The 15,869-nt window shown below is 40.2% G+C and overlaps 20 non-coding genes across 20 annotated transcripts; 5 read left to right on the top strand and 15 right to left on the bottom strand.

The window, feature by feature from the left end:
• The first annotated feature begins 776 nt into the window (after positions 1-776).
• trnas-aga (transfer RNA serine (anticodon AGA)) lies at positions 777-858 on the top strand. Its single transcript has one exon. It is a non-coding gene; the product is annotated as a tRNA-Ser (tRNA).
• A 170-nt stretch (positions 859-1,028) lies between these two features.
• On the bottom strand, positions 1,029-1,102 carry trnai-aau (transfer RNA isoleucine (anticodon AAU)). Its single transcript has one exon. It is a non-coding gene; the product is annotated as a tRNA-Ile (tRNA).
• A 298-nt stretch (positions 1,103-1,400) lies between these two features.
• Positions 1,401-1,482, bottom strand: trnal-cag (transfer RNA leucine (anticodon CAG)). The gene has a single exon. It is a non-coding gene; the product is annotated as a tRNA-Leu (tRNA).
• A 680-nt stretch (positions 1,483-2,162) lies between these two features.
• LOC131703359 (small nucleolar RNA U3) lies at positions 2,163-2,385 on the bottom strand. The gene has a single exon (XR_009309825.1). It is a non-coding gene; the product is annotated as a small nucleolar RNA U3 (small nucleolar RNA).
• Positions 2,386-3,940: 1,555 nt separating this feature from the next.
• On the top strand, positions 3,941-4,022 carry trnas-aga (transfer RNA serine (anticodon AGA)). Its single transcript has one exon. It is a non-coding gene; the product is annotated as a tRNA-Ser (tRNA).
• Positions 4,023-4,192: 170 nt separating this feature from the next.
• Positions 4,193-4,266, bottom strand: trnai-aau (transfer RNA isoleucine (anticodon AAU)). Its single transcript has one exon. It is a non-coding gene; the product is annotated as a tRNA-Ile (tRNA).
• A 298-nt stretch (positions 4,267-4,564) lies between these two features.
• On the bottom strand, positions 4,565-4,646 carry trnal-cag (transfer RNA leucine (anticodon CAG)). Its single transcript has one exon. It is a non-coding gene; the product is annotated as a tRNA-Leu (tRNA).
• Positions 4,647-5,328: 682 nt separating this feature from the next.
• On the bottom strand, positions 5,329-5,551 carry LOC131703334 (small nucleolar RNA U3). Its single transcript, XR_009309799.1, has one exon. It is a non-coding gene; the product is annotated as a small nucleolar RNA U3 (small nucleolar RNA).
• A 1,560-nt stretch (positions 5,552-7,111) lies between these two features.
• trnas-aga (transfer RNA serine (anticodon AGA)) lies at positions 7,112-7,193 on the top strand. The gene has a single exon. It is a non-coding gene; the product is annotated as a tRNA-Ser (tRNA).
• Positions 7,194-7,363: 170 nt separating this feature from the next.
• On the bottom strand, positions 7,364-7,437 carry trnai-aau (transfer RNA isoleucine (anticodon AAU)). The gene has a single exon. It is a non-coding gene; the product is annotated as a tRNA-Ile (tRNA).
• Positions 7,438-7,735: 298 nt separating this feature from the next.
• On the bottom strand, positions 7,736-7,817 carry trnal-cag (transfer RNA leucine (anticodon CAG)). The gene has a single exon. It is a non-coding gene; the product is annotated as a tRNA-Leu (tRNA).
• Positions 7,818-8,499: 682 nt separating this feature from the next.
• Positions 8,500-8,722, bottom strand: LOC131703333 (small nucleolar RNA U3). Its single transcript, XR_009309798.1, has one exon. It is a non-coding gene; the product is annotated as a small nucleolar RNA U3 (small nucleolar RNA).
• Positions 8,723-10,282: 1,560 nt separating this feature from the next.
• Positions 10,283-10,364, top strand: trnas-aga (transfer RNA serine (anticodon AGA)). The gene has a single exon. It is a non-coding gene; the product is annotated as a tRNA-Ser (tRNA).
• A 170-nt stretch (positions 10,365-10,534) lies between these two features.
• Positions 10,535-10,608, bottom strand: trnai-aau (transfer RNA isoleucine (anticodon AAU)). The gene has a single exon. It is a non-coding gene; the product is annotated as a tRNA-Ile (tRNA).
• Positions 10,609-10,906: 298 nt separating this feature from the next.
• Positions 10,907-10,988, bottom strand: trnal-cag (transfer RNA leucine (anticodon CAG)). The gene has a single exon. It is a non-coding gene; the product is annotated as a tRNA-Leu (tRNA).
• A 680-nt stretch (positions 10,989-11,668) lies between these two features.
• On the bottom strand, positions 11,669-11,891 carry LOC131703331 (small nucleolar RNA U3). Its single transcript, XR_009309796.1, has one exon. It is a non-coding gene; the product is annotated as a small nucleolar RNA U3 (small nucleolar RNA).
• A 1,560-nt stretch (positions 11,892-13,451) lies between these two features.
• trnas-aga (transfer RNA serine (anticodon AGA)) lies at positions 13,452-13,533 on the top strand. The gene has a single exon. It is a non-coding gene; the product is annotated as a tRNA-Ser (tRNA).
• Positions 13,534-13,703: 170 nt separating this feature from the next.
• On the bottom strand, positions 13,704-13,777 carry trnai-aau (transfer RNA isoleucine (anticodon AAU)). Its single transcript has one exon. It is a non-coding gene; the product is annotated as a tRNA-Ile (tRNA).
• Positions 13,778-14,075: 298 nt separating this feature from the next.
• trnal-cag (transfer RNA leucine (anticodon CAG)) lies at positions 14,076-14,157 on the bottom strand. Its single transcript has one exon. It is a non-coding gene; the product is annotated as a tRNA-Leu (tRNA).
• Positions 14,158-14,837: 680 nt separating this feature from the next.
• LOC131703479 (small nucleolar RNA U3) lies at positions 14,838-15,052 on the bottom strand. The gene has a single exon (XR_009309930.1). It is a non-coding gene; the product is annotated as a small nucleolar RNA U3 (small nucleolar RNA).
• Positions 15,053-15,869: the final 817 nt, after the last annotated feature.

The raw sequence follows: 15,869 nt of genomic DNA, 5'->3' as shown, positions 1-15,869 counted from the left end.
TCCAAACTGTTAGTTTTTCTCCCAAATGTGGTTTCTCAAAAAATGGTTTTGCCTACTTTTTATTATTATTATTACTTTTTCCAGAGTAAGACCAAAAGGCAAACATCCAGGAAATAGTTAAACACTGCTACAGGGCTTGAACTGTCTCAACAAACGTTTAGTGGTTAAAGATAAAGGGCTTTTAACCAGGAGGTCCCCCGGTACAAATCCCACCTCAGCCACTGACTCATTGTGTGACCCTGAGCAAGTCACTTAACCTCCTTGTGCTCCGTTTTTCGGGTGAGATGTAAATGTAAGTGACTCTACAGCTGATGCATAGTTCACACACCCTAGTCTCTGTAAGTTGCCATGTGTATAATAAAAACGAACATAATTATGGTATGTTTTATTAGCATGAAATACTTTGTAGATCTTGTTATCTGCTAAGTCCGCTCACGCTAGCCAGAACGTGCTCGAGTGCTCTGGCAACAGCCATGAAGCAAGTCAATTTTTCAGTTCAATTAAATAACTACTTTGTTTTTGTGGATGGGGGTGTTTCTTGAAAAGATCAGTTAAATAGCTACGTATTTTGAAATAAAGATGTATTCATTATTATGAACGTTAACAAAAATTATATTTTATTTACATTTCCCACGTGTGCTTGCATTGTACAAATCTGACAGTTTCAACAAAGACATTTTACTTCGGTTCATTAGTTAGCCTATACTGCCATCTACAGCATTACTACGGGTTTCGTTTACTTCTTTTGGATATTTCACAAACAATTGTGCGAGCATGTAGTCGTGGCTGAGTGGTTAAGGCGATGGACTAGAAATCCATTGGGGTTTCCCCGCGCAGGTTCGAATCCTGCCGACTACGTAAGCTTTGTTTTTAATTGATTGTATGTGCTCATTGTTAATACATGTTTAAAGCTCAGAAAGTCTGAAATATTACTGGTTGTACTTCATATCGCTTCGGTTCATTTTGTTAAAGAATGTTCATTTTGGCACCATTAGAAATGCTGTGGTTTCTTTAAAGAAGAAAAGCCGTGGCCCGTACGGGGATCGAACCCGCGACCTTGGCGTTATTAGCACCACGCTCTAACCAACTGAGCTAACCGGCCACACACTCAAAACTTGATACTAGAACCCGAGGAAAATAAGTCCTGCAGACATTATGATTGTTCTACCAAGATGTTCTCATGTTAAACTGAACAATAACACATTCAAAGTATTGGAAAGGCATAATTAGAGGCCTCGTCATAATGAGGCAGTTTAACAGTGTGAAGGATGTGGTGAGGTGCAGGCTTGCGGTGACTTTCTCTCATTTAACGACCTTGTGATTTGAATACTAACAAGAAAAACAAATCAAATTACCAAGCATTCGGTGGACGTTTTAAGAAATAAATAAACAAACAGATTTGTCAGAAGTGGGATTCGAACCCACGCCTCCAGAGAGACTGCGACCTGAACGCAGCGCCTTAGACCGCTCGGCCATCCTGACTTACACTGACGACTTTGCACAACACTGCAGTACACTGCTGAACCTCCAATGTCTGACGCTACAGTAAATCACCTGGGGTGTGTGTGAACTTATTCTTTATCTGTTTATATTAAGGAGGGCGACCTGTTTCGTCGCATTCTATATGGGATCACAAGGACACTCCTCTTACAGACAGAAAATATACGGCAAACAGAGCGATCGCTTCACGGTTAGAAACAAATCAGAACAGTCTGTTAGCAAATTAACTTCATGAAAAAAAACACACAGGCATTACATAAATGTTACAGATATGTTTCGTAGACACAAAAGTTGTAACATAATTGAGTACATTTGTAAACTATCCGCCAGTAACAGACATTATCTCACATTATCTCTAGTTTCAAACGCATTATCACAGGCGGCACAATTACGACATGGAAAAAATCCAGTATATTTGTCCAGTACACCTAGATCTCTCGAACATTAAAATGAGTCAGCCCTTAAAAAAACACTGTCCGTGTTCATTTCTATGTATATGACATTGTCTATACACAATACCTGTCATGTAAGCCTATTGGTATCAAACCGATCACAATTAATGTGATCCGTGTTTTCAGTCAGATTGATAGTTTTAATCAATCATCTAAAAAGCAGCAGTGCTTTGCAACTGTAGTTCATCTTGTGTACCTTTAGGCAAGATACCCACTCAGAACGTGTCTGCTTCCTCCAGCCCCCTAAGGAACACTGGAGCGGTCATCAATAACAGGGAGCAGTTGGCCAAAAAAAAAAAAAAAACACTCGCTGTCTCCTTCACGCTCAAAAACGAACACTCTCACTCTTCCTCGTGGATAGCGAGTCCAAACACTTTATAAACGCATTTCGCTGGCAAATCACTATAGAAATGATCCCGGAAAGTATTGTTTTATGGGCAAGTGGCCGACCGTCTCCCTCCAACTCTGAGTGGCACCGGTAGCTGTGCCGCTGACAAATAGACAGGAGCTTTCATATAATGCAATTGCTGTTGCCCAGTGAGGTGTTACAACAACATTTCAAACTCATTCCAAACTGCAGGCGGTTAAAAGCTAAATTGGGTTCAAGTTTCTCGTATGATTTAAAAAGTAGGAGCCAGTTGCCTCATTTGCATTGTCTGCCTTCCTCCTTTGCACTGTGAAGTCTATCAAATTTGTGCTTAAAATCTGAATACGATTCCCATTTGAATCGTATATATTTGGTTTCCATTTTAGCTCTATGCATACACACTGTTCTGTTGAGACTCAAAAGGTGTTATGTAATAAAACACCATAATCGGTTAGCACGTTGGGCTGTTAATCGAAATTTTGGTGTTTCAAGCCCACGCAGAGATGATGCTTTTTGCATTTCTTTATCGCATTAGAAAATGGCACTATAATACGTTTTTATTTCCTCCAATTACACTGAAGAAAAAAATGTGCTGTTTTTTTAATTAAAAAAATTAATTAAGAAAAAATAGCCCTAGTCGTGCTGTTTGCAAAAACCCGGGATCGAAGCAGGGACCGTTACAGTCTAACGCTCTCCCAACTGAGCTATTTCAGCTTGACGCGATTTTGCTATCCAGGCCGCATTCTTTTCGCCAATCGCCTTTTTGTCAAGCCAGTAAACCTGCATGTAATGAGAAACGTTCAACAGTTCGGAAACACCACAATAGAATCCAATGCCTTTGCAAATGTGTTTCCAAACTGTTAGTTTTTCTCCCAAATGTGGTTTCTCAAAAAATGGTTTTGCCTACTTTTTATTATTATTATTACTTTTTCCAGAGTAAGATCAAAAGGCAAACATCCAGGAAATAGTTAAACACTGCTACAGGGCTTGAACTGTCTCAACAAACGTTTAGTGGTTAAAGATAAAGGGCTTTTAACCAGGAGGTCCCCCGGTACAAATCCCACCTCAGCCACTGACTCATTGTGTGACCCTGAGCAAGTCACTTAACCTCCTTGTGCTCCGTTTTTCGGGTGAGATGTAAATGTAAGTGACTCTACAGCTGATGCATAGTTCACACACCCTAGTCTCTGTAAGTTGCCATGTGTATAATAAAAACGAACATAATTATGGTATGTTTTATTAGCATGAAATACTTTGTAGATCTTGTTATCTGCTAAGTCCGCTCACGCTAGCCAGAACGTGCTCGAGTGCTCTGGCAACAACCATGAAGCAAGTCAATTTTTCAGTTCAATTAAATAACTACTTTGTTTTTGGGGGTGTTTCTTGAAAAGATCAGTTAAATAGCTACGTATTTTGAAATAAAGATGTATTCATTATTATGAACGTTAACAAAAATTATATTTTATTTACATTTCCCACGTGTGCTTGCATTGTACAAATCTGACAGTTTCAACAAAGACATTTGACTTCGGTTCATTAGTTAGCCTATACTGCCATCTACAGCATTACTACGGGTTTCGTTTACTTCTTTTGGATATTTCACAAATAATTGTGCGAGCATGTAGTCGTGGCCGAGTGGTTAAGGCGATGGACTAGAAATCCATTGGGGTTTCCCCGCGCAGGTTCGAATCCTGCCGACTACGTAAGCTTTGTTTTTAATTGATTGTATGTGCTCATTGTTAATACATGTTTAAAGCTCAGGAAGTCTGAAATATTACTGGTTGTACTTCATATCGCTTCGGTTCATTTTGTTAAAGAATGTTCATTTTGGCACCATTAGAAATGCTGTGGTTTCTTTAAAGAAGAAAAGCCGTGGCCCGTACGGGGATCGAACCCGCGACCTTGGCGTTATTAGCACCACGCTCTAACCAACTGAGCTAACCGGCCACACACTCAAAACTTGATACTAGAACCCGAGGAAAATAAGTCCTGCGGACATTATGATTGTTCTACCAAGATGTTCTCATGTTAAACTGAACAATAACACATTCAAAGTATTGGAAAGGCATAATTAGAGGCCTCGTCATAATGAGGCAGTTTAACAGTGTGAAGGATGTGGTGAGGTGCAGGCTTGCGGTGACTTTCTCTCATTTAACGACCTTGTGATTTGAATACTAACAAGAAAAACAAATCAAATTACCAAGCATTCGGTGGACGTTTTAAGAAATAAATAAACAAACAGATTTGTCAGAAGTGGGATTCGAACCCACGCCTCCAGAGAGACTGCGACCTGAACGCAGTGCCTTAGACCGCTCGGCCATCCTGACTTACACTGACGCCTTTGCACAACACTGCAGTACACTGCTGAACCTCCAATGTCTGACGCTACAGTAAATCACCTGGGGTGTGTGTGAACTTATTCTTTATCTGTTTATATTAAGGAGGGCGACCTGTTTCGTCGCATTCTATATGGGATCACAAGGACACTCCTCTTACAGACAGAAAATATACGGCAAACAGAGCGATCGCTTCACGGTTAGAAACAAATCAGAACAGTCTGTTAGCAAATTAACTTCATGAAAAAAAAAACACACAGGCATTACATAAATGTTACAGATATGTTTCGTAGACACAAAAGTTGTAACATAATTGAGTACATTTGTAAACTATCCGCCAGTAACAGACATTATCTCACATTATCTCTAGTTTCAAACGCATTATCACAGGCGGCACAATTACGACATGGAAAAAATCCAGTATATTTGTCCAGTACACCTAGATCTCTCGAACATTAAAATGAGTCAGCCCTTAAAAAAACACTGTCCGTGTTCATTTCTATGTATATGACATTGTCTATACACAATACCTGTCATGTAAGCCTATTGGTATCAAACCGATCACAATTAATGTGATCCGTGTTTTCAGTCAGATTGATAGTTTTAATCAATCATCTAAAAAGCAGCAGTGCTTTGCAACTGTAGTTCATCTTGTGTACCTTTAGGCAAGATACCCACTCAGAACGTGTCTGCTTCCTCCAGCCCCCTAAGGAACACTGGAGCGGTCATCAATAACAGGGAGCAGTTGGCCAAAAAAAAAAAACAAACACTCGCTGTCTCCTTCACGCTCAAAAACGAACACTCTCACTCTTCCTCGTGGATAGCGAGTCCAAACACTTTATAAACGCATTTCGCTGGCAAATCACTATAGAAATGATCCCGGAAAGTATTGTTTTATGGGCAAGTGGCCGACCGTCTCCCTCCAACTCTGAGTGGCACCGGTAGCTGTGCCGCTGACAAATAGACAGGAGCTTTCATATAATGCAATTGCTGTTGCCCAGTGAGGTGTTACAACAACATTTCAAACTCATTCCAAACTGCAGGCGGTTAAAAGCTAAATTGGGTTCAAGTTTCTCGTATGATTTAAAAAGTAGGAGCCAGTTGCCTCATTTGCATTGTCTGCCTTCCTCCTTTGCACTGTGAAGTCTATCAAATTTGTGCTTAAAATCTGAATACGATTCCCATTTGAATCGTATATATTTGGTTTCCATTTTAGCTCTATGCATACACACTGTTCTGTTGAGACTCCCAAGGTGTTATGTAATAAAACACCATAATCGGTTAGCACGTTGGGCTGTTAATCGAAATTTTGGTGTTTCAAGCCCACGCAGAGATGATGCTTTTTGCATTTCTTTATCGCATTAGAAAATGGCACTATAATACGTTTTTATTTCCTCCAATTACACTGAAGAAAAAAATGTGCTGTTTTTTAATTCAAAAAATTAATTAAGAAAAAATAGCCCTAGTCGTGCTGTTTGCAAAAACCCGGGATCGAAGCAGGGACCGTTACAGTCTAACGCTCTCCCAACTGAGCTATTTCAGCTTGACGCGATTTTGCTATCCAGGCCGCATTCTTTTCGTCAATCGCCTTTTTGTCAAGCCAGTAAACCTGCATGTAATGAGAAACGTTCAACAGTTCGGAAACACCACAATAGAATCCAATGCCTTTGCAAATGTGTTTCCAAACTGTTAGTTTTTCTCCCAAATGTGGTTTCTCAAAAAATGGTTTTGCCTACTTTTTATTATTATTATTACTTTTTCCAGAGTAAGACCAAAAGGCAAACATCCAGGAAATAGTTAAACACTGCTACAGGGCTTGAACTGTCTCAACAAACGTTTAGTGGTTAAAGATAAAGGGCTTTTAACCAGGAGGTCCCCCGGTACAAATCCCACCTCAGCCACTGACTCATTGTGTGACCCTGAGCAAGTCACTTAACCTCCTTGTGCTCCGTTTTTCGGGTGAGATGTAAATGTAAGTGACTCTACAGCTGATGCATAGTTCACACACCCTAGTCTCTGTAAGTTGCCATGTGTATAATAAAAACGAACATAATTATGGTATGTTTTATTAGCATGAGATACTTTGTAGATCTTGTTATCTGCTAAGTCCGCTCACGCTAGCCAGAACGTGCTCGAGTGCTCTGGCAACAGCCATGAAGCAAGTCAATTTTTCAGTTCAATTAAATAACTACTTTGTTTTTGTGGATGGGGGTGTTTCTTGAAAAGATCAGTTAAATAGCTACGTATTTTGAAATAAAGATGTATTCATTATTATGAACGTTAACAAAAATTATATTTTATTTACATTTCCCACGTGTGCTTGCATTGTACAAATCTGACAGTTTCAACAAAGACATTTGACTTCGGTTCATTAGTTAGCCTATACTGCCATCTACAGCATTACTACGGGTTTCGTTTACTTCTTTTGGATATTTCACAAATAATTGTGCGAGCATGTAGTCGTGGCCGAGTGGTTAAGGCGATGGACTAGAAATCCATTGGGGTTTCCCCGCGCAGGTTCGAATCCTGCCGACTACGTAAGCTTTGTTTTTAATTGATTGTATGTGCTCATTGTTAATACATGTTTAAAGCTCAGGAAGTCTGAAATATTACTGGTTGTACTTCATATCGCTTCGGTTCATTTTGTTAAAGAATGTTCATTTTGGCACCATTAGAAATGCTGTGGTTTCTTTAAAGAAGAAAAGCCGTGGCCCGTACGGGGATCGAACCCGCGACCTTGGCGTTATTAGCACCACGCTCTAACCAACTGAGCTAACCGGCCACACACTCAAAACTTGATACTAGAACCCGAGGAAAATAAGTCCTGCGGACATTATGATTGTTCTACCAAGATGTTCTCATGTTAAACTGAACAATAACACATTCAAAGTATTGGAAAGGCATAATTAGAGGCCTCGTCATAATGAGGCAGTTTAACAGTGTGAAGGATGTGGTGAGGTGCAGGCTTGCGGTGACTTTCTCTCATTTAACGACCTTGTGATTTGAATACTAACAAGAAAAACAAATCAAATTACCAAGCATTCGGTGGACGTTTTAAGAAATAAATAAACAAACAGATTTGTCAGAAGTGGGATTCGAACCCACGCCTCCAGAGAGACTGCGACCTGAACGCAGTGCCTTAGACCGCTCGGCCATCCTGACTTACACTGACGCCTTTGCACAACACTGCAGTACACTGCTGAACCTCCAATGTCTGACGCTACAGTAAATCACCTGGGGTGTGTGTGAACTTATTCTTTATCTGTTTATATTAAGGAGGGCGACCTGTTTCGTCGCATTCTATATGGGATCACAAGGACACTCCTCTTACAGACAGAAAATATACGGCAAACAGAGCGATCGCTTCACGGTTAGAAACAAATCAGAACAGTCTGTTAGCAAATTAACTTCATGAAAAAAAAAACACACAGGCATTACATAAATGTTACAGATATGTTTCGTAGACACAAAAGTTGTAACATAATTGAGTACATTTGTAAACTATCCGCCAGTAACAGACATTATCTCACATTATCTCTAGTTTCAAACGCATTATCACAGGCGGCACAATTACGACATGGAAAAAATCCAGTATATTTGTCCAGTACACCTAGATCTCTCGAACATTAAAATGAGTCAGCCCTTAAAAAAACACTGTCCGTGTTCATTTCTATGTATATGACATTGTCTATACACAATACCTGTCATGTAAGCCTATTGGTATCAAACCGATCACAATTAATGTGATCCGTGTTTTCAGTCAGATTGATAGTTTTAATCAATCATCTAAAAAGCAGCAGTGCTTTGCAACTGTAGTTCATCTTGTGTACCTTTAGGCAAGATACCCACTCAGAACGTGTCTGCTTCCTCCAGCCCCCTAAGGAACACTGGAGCGGTCATCAATAACAGGGAGCAGTTGGCCAAAAAAAAAAAACAAACACTCGCTGTCTCCTTCACGCTCAAAAACGAACACTCTCACTCTTCCTCGTGGATAGCGAGTCCAAACACTTTATAAACGCATTTCGCTGGCAAATCACTATAGAAATGATCCCGGAAAGTATTGTTTTATGGGCAAGTGGCCGACCGTCTCCCTCCAACTCTGAGTGGCACCGGTAGCTGTGCCGCTGACAAATAGACAGGAGCTTTCATATAATGCAATTGCTGTTGCCCAGTGAGGTGTTACAACAACATTTCAAACTCATTCCAAACTGCAGGCGGTTAAAAGCTAAATTGGGTTCAAGTTTCTCGTATGATTTAAAAAGTAGGAGCCAGTTGCCTCATTTGCATTGTCTGCCTTCCTCCTTTGCACTGTGAAGTCTATCAAATTTGTGCTTAAAATCTGAATACGATTCCCATTTGAATCGTATATATTTGGTTTCCATTTTAGCTCTATGCATACACACTGTTCTGTTGAGACTCCCAAGGTGTTATGTAATAAAACACCATAATCGGTTAGCACGTTGGGCTGTTAATCGAAATTTTGGTGTTTCAAGCCCACGCAGAGATGATGCTTTTTGCATTTCTTTATCGCATTAGAAAATGGCACTATAATACGTTTTTATTTCCTCCAATTACACTGAAGAAAAAAATGTGCTGTTTTTTAATTCAAAAAATTAATTAAGAAAAAATAGCCCTAGTCGTGCTGTTTGCAAAAACCCGGGATCGAAGCAGGGACCGTTACAGTCTAACGCTCTCCCAACTGAGCTATTTCAGCTTGACGCGATTTTGCTATCCAGGCCGCATTCTTTTCGTCAATCGCCTTTTTGTCAAGCCAGTAAACCTGCATGTAATGAGAAACGTTCAACAGTTCGGAAACACCACAATAGAATCCAATGCCTTTGCAAATGTGTTTCCAAACTGTTAGTTTTTCTCCCAAATGTGGTTTCTCAAAAAATGGTTTTGCCTACTTTTTATTATTATTATTACTTTTTCCAGAGTAAGACCAAAAGGCAAACATCCAGGAAATAGTTAAACACTGCTACAGGGCTTGAACTGTCTCAACAAACGTTTAGTGGTTAAAGATAAAGGGCTTTTAACCAGGAGGTCCCCCGGTACAAATCCCACCTCAGCCACTGACTCATTGTGTGACCCTGAGCAAGTCACTTAACCTCCTTGTGCTCCGTTTTTCGGGTGAGATGTAAATGTAAGTGACTCTACAGCTGATGCATAGTTCACACACCCTAGTCTCTGTAAGTTGCCATGTGTATAATAAAAACGAACATAATTATGGTATGTTTTATTAGCATGAGATACTTTGTAGATCTTGTTATCTGCTAAGTCCGCTCACGCTAGCCAGAACGTGCTCGAGTGCTCTGGCAACAGCCATGAAGCAAGTCAATTTTTCAGTTCAATTAAATAACTACTTTGTTTTTGTGGATGGGGGTGTTTCTTGAAAAGATCAGTTAAATAGCTACGTATTTTGAAATAAAGATGTATTCATTATTATGAACGTTAACAAAAATTATATTTTATTTACATTTCCCACGTGTGCTTGCATTGTACAAATCTGACAGTTTCAACAAAGACATTTGACTTCGGTTCATTAGTTAGCCTATACTGCCATCTACAGCATTACTACGGGTTTCGTTTACTTCTTTTGGATATTTCACAAATAATTGTGCGAGCATGTAGTCGTGGCCGAGTGGTTAAGGCGATGGACTAGAAATCCATTGGGGTTTCCCCGCGCAGGTTCGAATCCTGCCGACTACGTAAGCTTTGTTTTTAATTGATTGTATGTGCTCATTGTTAATACATGTTTAAAGCTCAGGAAGTCTGAAATATTACTGGTTGTACTTCATATCGCTTCGGTTCATTTTGTTAAAGAATGTTCATTTTGGCACCATTAGAAATGCTGTGGTTTCTTTAAAGAAGAAAAGCCGTGGCCCGTACGGGGATCGAACCCGCGACCTTGGCGTTATTAGCACCACGCTCTAACCAACTGAGCTAACCGGCCACACACTCAAAACTTGATACTAGAACCCGAGGAAAATAAGTCCTGCGGACATTATGATTGTTCTACCAAGATGATCTCATGTTAAACTGAACAATAACACATTCAAAGTATTGGAAAGGCATAATTAGAGGCCTCGTCATAATGAGGCAGTTTAACAGTGTGAAGGATGTGGTGAGGTGCAGGCTTGCGGTGACTTTCTCTCATTTAACGACCTTGTGATTTGAATACTAACAAGAAAAACAAATCAAATTACCAAGCATTCGGTGGACGTTTTAAGAAATAAATAAACAAACAGATTTGTCAGAAGTGGGATTCGAACCCACGCCTCCAGAGAGACTGCGACCTGAACGCAGCGCCTTAGACCGCTCGGCCATCCTGACTTACACTGACGACTTTGCACAACACTGCAGTACACTGCTGAACCTCCAATGTCTGACGCTACAGTAAATCACCTGGGGGGTGTGTGAACTTATTCTTTATCTGTTTATATTAAGGAGGGTGACCTGTTTCGTCGCATTCTATATGGGATCACAAGGACACTCCTCTTACAGACAGAAAATATACGGCAAACAGAGCGATCGCTTCACGGTTTGAAACAAATCAGAACAGTCTGTTAGCAAATTAACTTCATGAAAAAAAACACACAGGCATTACATAAATGTTACAGATATGTTTCGTAGACACAAAAGTTGTAACATAATTGAGTACATTTGTAAACTATCCGCCAGTAACAGACATTATCTCACATTATCTCTAGTTTCAAACGCATTATCACAGGCGGCACAATTATGACATGGAAGAAATCCAGTATATTTGTCTAGTACACCTAGATCTCTCGAATATTAAAATGAGTCAGCCCTTAAAAAAACACTGTCCGTGTTCATTTCTATGTATATGACATTGTCTATACACAATACCTGTCATGTAAGCCTATTGGTATCAAACCGATCACAATTAATGTGATCCGTGTTTTCAGTCAGATTGATAGTTTTAATCAATCATCTAAAAAGCAGCAGTGCTTTGCAACTGTAGTTCATCTTGTGTACCTTTAGGCAAGATACCCACTCAGAACGTGTCTGCTTCCTCCAGCCCCCTAAGGAACACTGGAGCGGTCATCAATAACAGGGAGCAGTTGGCCAAAAAAAAAAAACAAACACTCGCTGTCTCCTTCACGCTCAAAAACGAACACTCTCACTCTTCCTCGTGGATAGCGAGTCCAAACACTTTATAAACGCATTTCGCTGGCAAATCACTATAGAAATGATCCCGGAAAGTATTGTTTTATGGGCAAGTGGCCGACCGTCTCCCTCCAACTCTGAGTGGCACCGGTAGCTGTGCCGCTGACAAATAGACAGGAGCTTTCATATAATGCAATTGCTGTTGCCCAGTGAGGTGTTACAACAACATTTCAAACTCATTCCAAACTGCAGGCGGTTAAAAGCTAAATTGGGTTCAAGTTTCTCGTATGATTTAAAAAGTAGGAGCCAGTTGCCTCATTTGCATTGTCTGCCTTCCTCCTTTGCACTGTGAAGTCTATCAAATTTGTGCTTAAAATCTGAATACGATTCCCATTTGAATCGTATATATTTGGTTTCCATTTTAGCTCTATGCATACACACTGTTCTGTTGAGACTCCCAAGGTGTTATGTAATAAAACACCATAATCGGTTAGCACGTTGGGCTGTTAATCGAAATTTTGGTGTTTCAAGCCCACGCAGAGATGATGCTTTTTGCATTTCTTTATCGCATTAGAAAATGGCACTATAATACGTTTTTATTTCCTCCAATTACACTGAAGAAAAAAATGTGCTGTTTTTTAATTCAAAAAATTAATTAAGAAAAAATAGCCCTAGTCGTGCTGTTTGCAAAAACCCGGGATCGAAGCAGGGACCGTTACAGTCTAACGCTCTCCCAACTGAGCTATTTCAGCTTGACGCGATTTTGCTATCCAGGCCGCATTCTTTTCGTCAATCGCCTTTTTGTCAAGCCAGTAAACCTGCATGTAATGAGAAACGTTCAACAGTTCGGAAACACCACAATAGAATCCAATGCCTTTGCAAATGTGTTTCCAAACTGTTAGTTTTTCTCCCAAATGTGGTTTCTCAAAAAATGGTTTTGCCTACTTTTTATTATTATTATTACTTTTTCCAGAGTAAGACCAAAAGGCAAACATCCAGGAAATAGTTAAACACTGCTACAGGGCTTGAACTGTCTCAACAAACGTTTAGTGGTTAAAGATAAAGGGCTTTTAACCAGGAGGTCCCCCGGTACAAATCCCACCTCAGCCACTGACTCATTGTGTGACCCTGAGCAAGTCACTTAACCTCCTTGTGCTCCGTTTTTCGGGTGAGATGTAAATGTAAGTGACTCTACAGCTGATGCATAGTTCACACACCCTAGTCTCTGTAAGTTGCCATGTGTATAATAAAAACGAACATAATTATGGTATGTTTTATTAGCATGAGATACTTTGTAGATCTTGTTATCTGCTAAGTCCGCTCACGCTAGCCAGAACGTGCTCGAGTGCTCTGGCAACAGCCATGAAGCAAGTCAATTTTTCAGTTCAATTAAATAACTACTTTGTTTTTGTGGATGGGGGTGTTTCTTGAAAAGATCAGTTAAATAGCTACGTATTTTGAAATAAAGATGTATTCATTATTATGAACGTTAACAAAAATTATATTTTATTTACATTTCCCACGTGTGCTTGCATTGTACAAATCTGACAGTTTCAACAAAGACATTTGACTTCGGTTCATTAGTTAGCCTATACTGCCATCTACAGCATTACTACGGGTTTCGTTTACTTCTTTTGGATATTTCACAAATAATTGTGCGAGCATGTAGTCGTGGCTGAGTGGTTAAGGCGATGGACTAGAAATCCATTGGGGTTTCCCCGCGCAGGTTCGAATCCTGCCGACTACGTAAGCTTTGTTTTTAATTGATTGTATGTGCTCATTGTTAATACATGTTTAAAGCTCAGGAAGTCTGAAATATTACTGGTTGTACTTCATATCGCTTCGGTTCATTTTGTTAAAGAATGTTCATTTTGGCACCATTAGAAATGCTGTGGTTTCTTTAAAGAAGAAAAGCCGTGGCCCGTACGGGGATCGAACCCGTGACCTTGGCGTTATTAGCACCACGCTCTAACCAACTGAGCTAACCGGCCACACACTCAAAACTTGATACTAGAACCCGAGGAAAATAAGTCCTGCGGACATTATGATTGTTCTACCAAGATGATCTCATGTTAAACTGAACAATAACACATTCAAAGTATTGGAAAGGCATAATTAGAGGCCTCGTCATAATGAGGCAGTTTAACAGTGTGAAGGATGTGGTGAGGTGCAGGCTTGCGGTGACTTTCTCTCATTTAACGACCTTGTGATTTGAATACTAACAAGAAAAACAAATCAAATTACCAAGCATTCGGTGGACGTTTTAAGAAATAAATAAACAAACAGATTTGTCAGAAGTGGGATTCGAACCCACGCCTCCAGAGAGACTGCGACCTGAACGCAGCGCCTTAGACCGCTCGGCCATCCTGACTTACACTGACGACTTTGCACAACACTGCAGTACACTGCTGAACCTCCAATGTCTGACGCTACAGTAAATCACCTGGGGGGTGTGTGAACTTATTCTTTATCTGTTTATATTAAGGAGGGTGACCTGTTTCGTCGCATTCTATATGGGATCACAAGGACACTCCTCTTACAGACAGAAAATATACGGCAAACAGAGCGATCGCTTCACGGTTTGAAACAAATCAGAACAGTCTGTTAGCAAATTAACTTCATGAAAAAAAACACACAGGCATTACATAAATGTTACAGATATGTTTCGTAGACACAAAAGTTGTAACATAATTGAGTACATTTGTAAACTATCCGCCAGTAACAGACATTATCTCACATTATCTCTAGTTTCAAACGCATTATCACAGGCGGCACAATTATGACATGGAAAAAATCCAGTATATTTGTCTAGTACACCTAGATCTCTCGAATATTAAAATGAGTCAGCCCTTAAAAAAACACTGTCCGTGTTCATTTCTATGTATATGACATTGCCTATACACAATACCTGTCATGTAAGCCTATTGGTATCAAACCGATCACAATTAATGTGATCCGTGTTTTCAGTCAGATTGATAGTTTTAATCAATCATCGAAAAAGCAGCAGTGCTTTGCAACTGTAGTTCGTCTTGCGTACCTTTTGGTAAGATACCCACTCAGAACGTGTCTGCTTCCTCCAGCCCCCTAAGGAACACTGGAGCGGTCATCAATAACAGGGAGCAGTTGGCCAAAAAAAAACAAACACTCGCTGTCTCCTTCACGCTAAAAAACGAACACTCTCACTCTTCCTCGTGGATAGCGAGTCCAAACACTTTAAAAACGCATTTCGCTAGCATTATATATAAAGTTTATTAAAAAAAAGTCTGAAATATTACTGGTTGTACTTCATATTGCTTCAGTTCATTTTGTTAAAGAATGTTCATTTTGGCACCATTACAAATGATGTGGTTTCTTTAAAGAAGAAAAGCCGTGGCCCGTACGGGGATCGAACCCGCGACCTTGGCGTTATTAGCCAAGGAAACCCGAGGAAAATAAGTCCTGCGGACATTATGATTGTTCTACCAAGTTGTTCTCATGTTAAACTGAACAATAACACATTCAAAGTATTGGAAAGGCATAATTAGAGGCCTGGTCATAATGAGGCAGTTTAACAGTGTGAAGGATGTGGTGAGGTGCAGGCTTGCGGTGACTTTCATGTATTTCATGTCATTAGATGATCAAAGCCCCTTTGTGCCAGTGCGCATTCAGAGGAGACGCGCTGAGAAAATCCGTCATCTGTGTCACTCAGTACTGCCAGCTTTCCCTCGTTGGTGATATATTGGTCAGCATAGCTGCTTTCCAAGTAATTGACCCGAGACGATTCCCAGCCAGTACAACTGTGTTTATGCCCACGTTTCAAATAATAAACATCATAAAAGCAAATTGCATTGTTTTATGTTTTCTTTACTTTTAAGCTGAGAATCAAACACACTTCTGACAACTTCATAGCCCTGCTGACTACGAACAAATATTGAGTCGGCTGTTTCCCTTGACCCTGGTGATACCGAGTGTTTTCCTAGTATCAGCATCGGAATTAGCATGCGTTTGGCATGCTTGCTGTGCACTCTAGCATTGCATAACAAGCATACACTACGGCAGGAATTCGTGGCGCAACGGTAGTGCGTCTGACTCCAGATCAGAAGG

The sequence above is a fragment of the Acipenser ruthenus genome, chromosome 32, assembly GCF_902713425.1.
Source record: "Acipenser ruthenus chromosome 32, fAciRut3.2 maternal haplotype, whole genome shotgun sequence".
In the NCBI taxonomy this organism is placed as follows: Eukaryota; Metazoa; Chordata; class Actinopteri; order Acipenseriformes; family Acipenseridae; genus Acipenser; species Acipenser ruthenus.
Note: the sequence above shows the minus strand (reverse complement) of the source record. Positions and strands in the feature narration are given on the sequence as shown.